We start from the raw sequence: 10,475 nt of genomic DNA on the forward strand, positions 1-10,475 counted from the left end.
TCTACCTAATTAAGACCGTAGAGAGGTGTTCTGTGTTCCCAGTCCTCTACCATTGCCTGCTCCACTGAAAAATTATGTTGCAAACTCAAGGGCTCAGAAGTTAGGAAACATTGCAGCTAAGATTCTTTTTATGCACAGTTATGTGATTTCAAAACTCTATGTGATTTTTACTTCTGTTCCAGGAGGCAATTTCTTTCCAGATTCTGATGATCCATGGGGTTAACAGGTCTCAAATTCCTTTAAGATCCTGTTACAACTCCTCCATTGAGGGGCATTTCAGGCAACCCCAAAAGTGTCCTCATTCTCCCTCTCTCTTCTGCACATTTCTTCTGGAATATAATTATTGTTAGACAACAGAGCAGATGCAGATGTGAAACAGGTATCCCCCAAGTATATGTAGGCTTTCTGGAACAACACTAGCACCTTTTTGCAGTGTATCTGGCAACGATCAAGTATGAACCCTTGAGTTTTATCTTCAGTCAATATTACAAAAAGAAAACACAAAAAAGCTGCTCTGGAACAAGAAGAAAGTTTTTCTTTCTCCCTGAAGACAACATGTGCAGTCTGAACGTCAAAGACAACAACTGCAAAGAAGCAAAAGGATGCATAAATTCTGCTAACTTAAAGATGTTTAGCAACGTTTTAGTTGGATAATTGGGCAACATCATTTACGGAACCCACGGATCATTTCCATTTAATGGGAAGGGGGTACCATGGCAACAGAGACTCTGCTCTTGACATCCTTGGCTCCTGAAGCTGGTGACGTTACTTCAGCCAGCCAGCGCCGCCGCAAGGCCCTGGAGCACGCCGCTTTGCCCATGGCGATGCCATGACTTGTGTGGAAAGCTTCTTGTGTGCCTTCTGCATTCACCCTGTTTGGTAAAGAATGATGTTATAGGGGAGCTAGTGATAAATTATGGTTAATACCATACTGATGCAAAAGAAAATCAGCCTTCAAGTATTTGTAAGAGCTGTGTATTGTTCTCTTAAGCCCGATGGGATTTAAAGTGGTTCCTCCGGTCTTTTTAAAAAGGAAAAAAAGTATTTTAAAACTGCCTTACAGTTTAATCATTGTATGAAAAGTGTGTTGTCAAGAGAAGCCTCCATAACAAGCATTTTCTTCATGCATCTCACTCAAAGTTATCACGTAGCCCTACCAAGCCTTTCTACATCTTTTCTCTCATTAAAAATTCCAGAGTTTATTTATTTCAGCCCTTTCTCCCAAACCCTTCAGCTGTGTTAGCACCGTGTTCTCTGTACAAACCATCCCTGGCCTGCTCTTTCTTGCTGTAGTATATTAGGCCAGTCTTGGCTCTATAAATTCTCTTCTTCACAGGCTTGGCCATATCTTTGTTTCAAAGACTCTTCTGGCATTTATGGGATCCTTCATTTTTCATAGATCATAAAGGTGGAAGGGACTATTGTGATCGTCTGTTTTGCCCTCCCAGATAAAACACTCCACATAATTTTTCTGAAAAAGACTGCACTTGAACCATAAAACTTTGCTTGTGCTGGAGGATCTGCCCCAGGCATCATAGCTCTCAGTAGGCTTCCCATCCAGGAATGCCTGGCAAATATTTTGATATACTACTTTCCTCACTTTCTGGACTTTTGTCTGTTGGCACTGATAGTACCTCAGCAGTAAAGATCTGCATAGCAAGTTGTGTGGTTTATCAAAGGTGGCCAGGTGCCAGGCCTGTTGAGTACTCTGAAGGTCATCACCTGCAAGCAATTGTAGTGTGCAGCATCTCTCTGCTGCTCCCTTAAAAAGCTCTGTTCCTGGAACAGACGCTGCAAGGCACAAACGCGCCTGATTTACATCTGCTTGCTTAATTTTGTGTCTAGTTGGAATATGTAAGCCAGTGATAGATTGACTCCATTTTTTTCAGTATATTAATTAATGATCCGGAATGTAAGTTTTAAAAGAATTTTATGTAAAGTAAACCAAAGTTTCATTACGTTTTGAAAATTCTAAGTTTTTAGAATATGCTTTATAAACTTCTTTTCACTTCTCTGTTCCTCATCGATAACATTTAATTCTGCATCTAATTATAAATTCTTCATTTGAAATATGAGTTCATTGACTGAAATATAAATAAAAGCAAAGTATGCTTGTATAATTGTATTATCCCGTTACAAGGAGACTCTATGAAAATACACATGCTTTTTCTGGTGATTGAGTGCACTGTTTCCAGCCTTGTATTTCATGGGGAAAGATCTGCTGTTTCCATAGGGAAAAAAAAAAAAAAAGCTGGCAAAAGAACATGTTCTGGAATAGAATTATTCCACTATCAAACTAATGTGAGTTTCCAAACGTTTTTGTGTGTGCGTGTGGAATAGAGCCCTGTTATAGCAGCTTTTTTATTGCAAAGCTTTTAAAATATGACTCATGGGTGTTTCGTCAGTGGAAACGTTTGTAAAAGATGTGAGAGTATTTTTTGTTTTCAAGATGTCTGTTAACCCTGATTTCAAATGTTTATACACAGATCACATTCAATAATCTTTTGATTCAAATCATCTGAAAGTAAGTTGGTGTGGATAAAAATCACTTCATCACATTTTTTTGTTCAACTTTCCATATGATATCTGTTACAGAATAGAGACTATTTTTTAAAATAATGCATCTTACTGTAGAAATTGAATTTTAAACCCTTTTTTTGTTTAAATATCTGACATCAGAAAAGCATGTAAATGCACACTTCAATTAAATACAAACATTTCTATTTAAACATATAGCTAAAAACGTTTATGCCCCAGAGGTTAAATGAATGATAAAAATTGCCAGTACCACTGTGAGTTCAATGAGCAGTGACTAATTGGGATAAGGTCTTTATAAAAAGAGTAGCAACAACCAAAAAAAGACTATAATAGCAAGAGAGTTGTTAAGGTGTAGATAAAGTCATTATGCATGCTGAAATGACCATTTATTTTATTAAGAAACATGGCAGTAACATCCATATACTCCAAATCAAACCCTAAACCTCTATTAACTCCTAAATTTATAGAACAATGTAAAGTTTCCTGATCTTTTATCAGTAAGCTACTGCTGGTCTTCATGGTGAACACTGACTAAAGGGTAGTTTAAAAAGAAATCAGAAGGGAAAGAAAAGGGACAGAGAGAAAAATATACCTTCCATACGTCTTTCTACTTAGACCAAAAAACCCTGAGAAGTGGCTCCTGGCTTTTTACTTTTTAGAGCCGCTGTGTTCCTGCTGACGGAATGAAGAAAGGATAGTTCATTTCTTAGACCTCTGATTTGGTAACATAGTGTTTTATCTCTAACAAAGTATTCAGTAAAAGAAACAAAAAAAATATTCTGATGAAATTATGATTTGGCAACATACTTCTGTCTCTCTGATTCATCAGTATTTTGCTGATGTTTAGAGACACAAAGACATATTTCACTTCGGGTAATGTTGCTCTTTCTCATGAAAATGAACCTGAAGCATTTGGCAGGACATCTCCAAGAGTAAATAAATAATAAGGCTGTTTCTTTTACCAGACATAGTTCTTTTCCTGGTTTCCTGCTTTTCAAAAAACAATTAAAAGTGAGGGCAGGTAGCAATTACAGCAAGTAATTAGTAAAACTTTGGCCTATGTCATTTGGATACTTTATATGAAGCACTAAGGTAAAGGTGGATCTTGTGGTGAGGTTAGACTATGATTAAAAAATCTGCACCACTCTTTTGCTAAATCTATATGTGTCTTTGGGAAGATTTTTAAATACGAGAAGAATTCAAAAGTTTTTAGTCTAACTCTCTGCTTAATTACTTTTTGCTGTTTGAAATAGTTTTAAATAAAAGTATGCTTTATGAAGTTCCCAGACTTTCTGAGGAAAAAAATATTTACAGGAAATGTTTTTAACCTTTTTTTTTCTTCCTTTCTTTTCTTTTTTTTTTTCTTTCTTTAAAATTCTAATTTAACAAACTGGTTATAACTAGTTATCTCAGAAACAGGAAAAGATACTTCTCTGGACAAATAGGAACCTAACTTTCTAACTTTCCCTTCATCATTCTGCTGTATTTCAGATTGCCTTAAAAAGAACAGTCAACAAGTAAACCCAAATTTGACTAAACAGTTTCATTTTTCAGGAGTCTTACATATTAAAAAAATATCTAGTAAGTAGTAATTGAACAAAATAAATGAGATAGTGTAATATCTTTCTGAAAATAAGATGAAATCTATTGAAAAGAAGTATGTTTTTAAATCTTTATTTTAAAAATGGAATTACCCTTCTAACAAAAAGTGAACCTTTTTTCTTGGTGTAGTAATGGCCTATACTTATCAGCACCTGAAACAAGAACAAACAGTGCTTGATCCCAGGAGAACATTTGAAACATTTCATCAGAGGCCACTGAAGCCTTTCCTTCTGTGCAGCTCTGGGAAATGAAGCCTTTCCTCTGCTCACTGTAATTTGAAGATTTTCAGGGTTTCTATTTTGCAGTCTGTGACAACGCACTCCATTTCTGTGGTCATGCAGCTTTTCATTGTGAATAACTTCTGACTAACTGCTCAGAAGCAGCACACACTTAGCCTGGCTTCCGTAATCACAAGTTTGAGGCATCAGAGCTCTCACTCTTCAAGCAACCGCAAAGAATGCCAGTGACTTAGTAAGTTTTCAGTATTCACAGGAGAAAAAGGAGAAAGCAAATGATAACGAAATTCTAATTTGCATTCATCATCTTGCAAAACAAAGATTTGCACCTGTGTTGGTTTTGCGTGGCAAGGTTTTGGTAGCGGGGGGCGGGGTACAGGGGTGGCTTCTGTGAGAAGCTGCTAGAAGCTTCCCCTGTGTCTGACAGAGCCAATGCCAGCCGGCTCCTAGACGGACCCGCCGCTGGCCAAGGCTGAGCCAATCAGCGCCTCTGTGATAACATATTTAAGAAAGAGAAAAACAGTTAGAGAGCGCTTTTGCAGCCAGAGAGAGGAGTGAGAAGATGTAAGAAACTCTGCAGACACCAAGGTCAGTGCAGAAGGAGGGGGAGGAGGTGCTCCAGGCGCCGGAGCAAGATTCCCCTGCAGCCCGTGGTGAAGACCATGGTGAAGCAGGCTGTCCCCCTGCAGCCCATGGAGGGAGGATGAGGGGGTGTAGCGATTCCACATGCAGCCCGTGGAGGACCCCACATTGGAGCAGGTGGAGGCACCTGAAGGAGGCTGTGACCCCATGGGAAGCCCACGCTGGAGCAAGCTCCTGGCAGGACCTGTGGACCTGTGCAGAGAGGAGCCCACACCAGAGCAGGTTTGCTGACAGGACTTGTGACCCCATGGGGGACCCACACTGGAGCAGTTTGCTCCTGAAGGTCTGCACCCCGTGGAGGAGACTCACGTTGGAGAAGGCCGTGAAGGACTGTCTCCCGTGAGAGGGACCCCACGCTGGAGTGGGGGAACGATGAGAGGAGTCCTCCCCCTGAGGATGAAGAAGCGGCAGAAACACCGTGTGATGAACTGACCATAACCCCCATTCCCCATCCCCCTGTGCCGCTGGGGGGGGCGGAGGTTGAAGCCAGGAGTGAAGTTGAGCCCGGGAAGATGGGAGGGGTGGGGGGAGGTGTTTTTAAGATTTGATTTTATTTCTCATTCCTCTACTCTGTTTTGCTTAGTAATAAATAAGATGAATTCCCTCTCTAAGTTCAGTCTGTTTTGCTCGTGATGATAATTAGAGAATGATCTCTCCCTGTCCTTATCTTGACCCGTAAGTTTTTTTCATTGTACCTTTTCTCCCCTGTCTAGTGAAGGAGGGGAGTGATAGAGCGGCTCTGGTGCGCACCTGGCCCTCAGCCAGGGTCAACCCATCACACACCACAAGATCTCTGTACTGAATAAGCTGAAGACATGCTGCCTCTCAGAAGTCGAGTGCAACTTGATTCAACTGCTTTTTGCAAGCAGATGTGATCCTGCTACTTTACAACAACTGGAAAAGGGTCAAAACAAATGTGCAATTCCAGTTACTCAAAATGAGATAACAGAAATCATGGATCTTAAGTCTGTGAGGGTTATTTTCGCAATGGTTTCTTGTAAACAGTGTCCAATTATGGTTGATGAAACAGCAATTTTCCACAAGAAAAAGCAACTGACTTTATTCAAGCATACATGGATAATAACTGAAGGTTCATATAGAGTCTACAAGATTGGTCAATGTGGAGAAGTAGTTATAATGGTAAAGTTACAATATTTTATTCAGTCCTGAAGCTCAACAACTGTCATGGAAACTTCTGCAAGGATGCCAATACTGTGGAAAGCTTAGTACCATATGTAGTAAAATGGAGTTGGCAAGGGCTCTGTTTGCTCATTACAATGCCCGTGGTTGGAATTTGGCAAGTCTTCAGACTGTAAAAATACTACTATGGTATGTGATGTCCCTGTAGTTGTTTACTAAATTATCAAATTTAATTTAAATGTCACAAATGAGATGTTATTTTTCAGGCCAAATAAAGAAAAGTCATGATGACATCATAAGGAATTTGACCAAAGGGATAGCATACATGTGGAGGAGCACTGGTTTTAATTTCTGAACTGACTAGAACATGTTGAAATAGGAAAACTGGGAGACACGCAAAGAAAAAAATTCAAGTCATTGTTTGAACTGATTTCGAAGTATCATGAGTTTTAAAAATGACCCTCTTTCATACTCGTTTTATGGAAAAATTCCAAAGAGGGTAGACCTTCTTTCCAACACAAGTTACAGCAAAAGAAGGCAAATCTTATTTCTGTCCACTCACATTGCTGAAATCTAGAAATAAGATAGCAAGCAAAGATTAGCACGTTGTAATTCAAATGGCAGAATGGGGCTGCAGTAGGAGGTTTTTCATGGTACAGTTTCAGACTATGCATGCAATGAGGAGCATTCACCTGATATGTTATGCTAGAAGAGTTCTAGCTACAGAATACTTGGCAGAGAAGCAGGGATAAAAATCTGTGAAGGGTGTAATTTCTGAACTGCCACAGACATTTTGGCAGGAATGATTTGCCAAGGGTTATATTCTAGGACAAATCCACCAAAAAGATGTGAAGTTAGAAATTCTTGGAGGTGCCTGAGATTCCAAGGAAGAGGAAAGTTCCAAAGAAAGCGTGGCTGACAAATAAAACTAGACACTCAAATTCATCAAAGTATTTTATGACTTTCTCATTGGCTCATAAATACATTTCCCAATGTCCAGCACTCAATCAAACTTTGAACAGAAGAGGCACCAATTATATAAGATCTGGAAATTCATAATGATGTCAACCTTAGTAAAAACATGCACGCAGACATGCTTTGAATGAATGGTTCTAATTGCAACAATGATTGACTGATTTTCCAACTTTATTAGTATGTTTCCTTTCAAGATTCGTCTGCTTCAATGCACGAGGAAGTTGACAAGGAATATTCTGGGTGATGGAAAGGCGAATGTGAGGTTGAGACCTGAGTGGAGGGGCCTGGTTGAAGTAGCACTATTTTAACCAGAGAAATGAGTCCTGGAAGAAGTCCTTCCACATGGGGCAACCCAGCACACTTCCCTTCTCTGTAACCAAATGCTCCAGGTGCAGCTGGTCAGCAAATAAACAGTGGTAAAGGAACCAGAGCGAAGGCACTGCATGGCCAGTGCATGAGATGTGGCCCAAGCTCCAGAAGAGCAGGAGATCAGTCACACGCATGAGCCTCGACCTCTCGGTGTGCGAGGCTTGACAGGTCATATCCATTGTGAGATGGTGTCAGCTCACAGCAAGATCGTTAAAGTCAGATCAGAAACATGTATATTTGTTCAACCAAACATCAATACCATCTGCTTTCAAATGCGGCGAAGGCAGTAACAACGGGCCTGGTGGCACTGATAATGAATGCTCTTCATGGGCATATTTAAGTACTCTCTTCATTATAATGAACTGTGGCTTTGATCCACAATTTAACAGTCATGACTGAACTTGTATATGATTTTACATGTTTATGAGGGGAAAAAAATGATGACTTACAGCTTGCAGATGTTGCTGAAGAATTCATTTCAAGGCGCTCGTCAGGAAGATCACTGTCTGGACTTTTTTCAGATTTGTAAGTTGTTCTTTTCCCTCATATTTAAAAGATTAAAGTTTTAATGAATAGTATTTTACTATGACTAAACTTGTCCACTATTAATAAAGTGATATAATGAGCCCCTATTCCAAAAAGTATTTCTTTATATGGAAATGAAGTCCAAAATGCCAGCAAACTAAGCCAGTGAAAAGAGTAGCTAATAATATGAAAGCAAAAATGTAGGTTTTTATACGGGCAAGTATTTATGAGCACTTCTTAGGTGTTTTTGCATTTGTGTTACTGTAGTCTAGAAGTTTCACTGAAGAGTGCCAGCATCACTGTCCAATTTATGTACGTTTTTGAACTTGGCCTTCAGCAAGAAATGCATGCAAAGGGAATCCTCATGGATCCTCTGCAATCCAAACTGTTATTCAAAACCATCTGACTTCATAGATCGATTAACTTTTGTCTGTGTGTTTACTGAAATTCAACCGGGGTTTTTTGTAACATTTTGAGATGGCTTTACAGCCCTTTTTATTTGCTGTTCCTACTTGAAACTTCCACCCACGGGGCAGTGTCACTGCTGGTCTAAACTCAAAGTTGTCTGAAGTCAGCGAAGTCGCAGCTGTTAACACCACAATCAGCTTTGGCACAGAACTGCAATTTCATCACCCCTGAATAATCACAGCTTCCTCACTCTATTTGTTTGGGAGGGGAAAAAAAATTTAAAAGCCAAACAGAATTGTGTACGACACTGGAAGATACTAGGTTAAGTGCCGGTTGTATTATTTTGCTGGAAAATGTTTCCTGAAACCACCCATGTCATTTAAAGAAGTTTAAAGCAGTTTGTTATTTGATCTTATCCTGCTCCTGTAGGTGTCAACAAAGATAAATGAAGGCAACAGGAACGAACCTTATGAGATTTCTGAGTGAGCACTCCCTGGAGCCAGTCAGTGCTGAAAATATTCAGTGCATTGCAGGAACCTGCCTTCCAGAACAAGTCCATAAAGGCCTCAAAACCAAATATGCTCCTGTTTCCACAGCTTTCAGTTAACAGGGACCTAGTGTGCTGAAGCGACGTTCCATGTTTAACAGCTTTGGTGGTAAACGTAGCAATCAGATCCCCAGATGTAAACTGGAATTAATCCCTTTGCTTCAGCAGAGTTGTTCTGATTAATAGATGCTGAAGATATGGCATTATTTCTTTTTTATGATTGCATTCTCAGCATACGCTGTACTTAAATCATACTATTTATTACACCTTGCAGGTTTCCTCTAAGCTGCCAAATCATTTTTAGTCGGAACCTCTGAAAGCCTTAAAAGAGAAAACTTAAAACAAAGAGAAACATACTAGTAACAGAAAATGAGGTCAGAATATTGTCTTCTTGCACCACTGTTATTCCCTTATTAGCAGCCTCAATGCAAAAAACCGCTGGTACACGCAGGGAGCGCTTGGCTGCCACTGCCTCGTAACGCTGCGGGGAATGGCCGGGGGTGCTGGCAGTGGGTGGAGGGCTGCTGTACAAGCACACACCGCTCCGGCAGCGTAGGCATTAATTACAGTCATTATGGTAATCAGAGGCAATTGGCGGTATTACCGATTAAGAGAATCTCTTTTAAGTACCATGGGCCCAGAGGTGACAGCAGCTATTCCCGGAGCTGGCCAGGTCTGGGAATGGATTTTCGGCTGAAATGCTCTTGGGTTCCAGCCCTGTTGCTCCTAAGGCAGCCAGAAATGATTTCCCTTTCAGTAGGCGACTGTCTAGGAAGGTCTCAGGGCTTATGTGTTCTTCAGATTGGCCGTATGAGGGAACTAAAGTTAGGTCCTGTGTTTCCCTTGCAAGGATGATAATGCTGGGCCTTTCCTGCAAGGAGTGGGGTCGGTCTGCATTAGGAGGAAGTGTAATGCACTCATAGTGCACCAGATATTTCTTGTTATAGAAAAAAAAGTTCGGTTCCAGAAACAGTGTTTTTGCAGATCATGTGGGTGTTTGTAGAGCTTTTGGAAAATTAAATTTCAGTTATTAAAAGGTGAGATAGTATTATCAGGATGGTGACAGTGTCTGGTTAGTATCAGTTGCTTGCAAAGCTGAGAGATATATACTCCAGAGCTTAGATTCCAGCTCTGAAAAAAGCTCATGTACATATGCAATTTAAGTGTGATTCCTACACAGCAAAACACCAAAATACACAGTTAAATATGCATCTGAATTACATCAAGATTAGCTGATGTTTTGCTGACTTGGAAATCTAACTGAACACCTGAGTGGTTACATAGCTGAATGGTTTCTTTATCAGTGCTGTGGGTTTTTTCTTTGCATTGTTAGAAGATTTTTTTCCCTTATCTGCTGTACCTGACAGTGAGAAACAGAGTGCCTTTTTCCAGGTAATAAGTACGCAGAAAGCGAGAGCTCAGATCCACAGTTCTGTATCTCAAATCTGTGACAAAGGCATAGTAGAACTTAACTGATTAGAGTCGCTATAAAA

The 10,475-nt window shown here is 40.0% G+C and overlaps 1 long non-coding RNA gene across 1 annotated transcript; it reads right to left on the minus strand.

Annotated features, from left to right (window-relative positions):
- Positions 1 to 711: 711 nt before the first annotated feature.
- Positions 712 to 4,479, minus strand: LOC142600792 (uncharacterized). Its single transcript, XR_012834352.1, has 3 exons — positions 4,410 to 4,479; positions 4,233 to 4,292; positions 712 to 872 (listed from the first exon to the last, which is right to left on the minus strand). It is a non-coding gene; the product is annotated as an uncharacterized LOC142600792 (long non-coding RNA).
- Between the last annotated feature and the right edge of the window lie 5,996 nt (positions 4,480 to 10,475).

Source organism: Balearica regulorum, chromosome 2 (genome assembly GCF_011004875.1).
Source record: "Balearica regulorum gibbericeps isolate bBalReg1 chromosome 2, bBalReg1.pri, whole genome shotgun sequence".
Taxonomy (NCBI): domain Eukaryota; kingdom Metazoa; phylum Chordata; class Aves; order Gruiformes; family Gruidae; genus Balearica; species Balearica regulorum.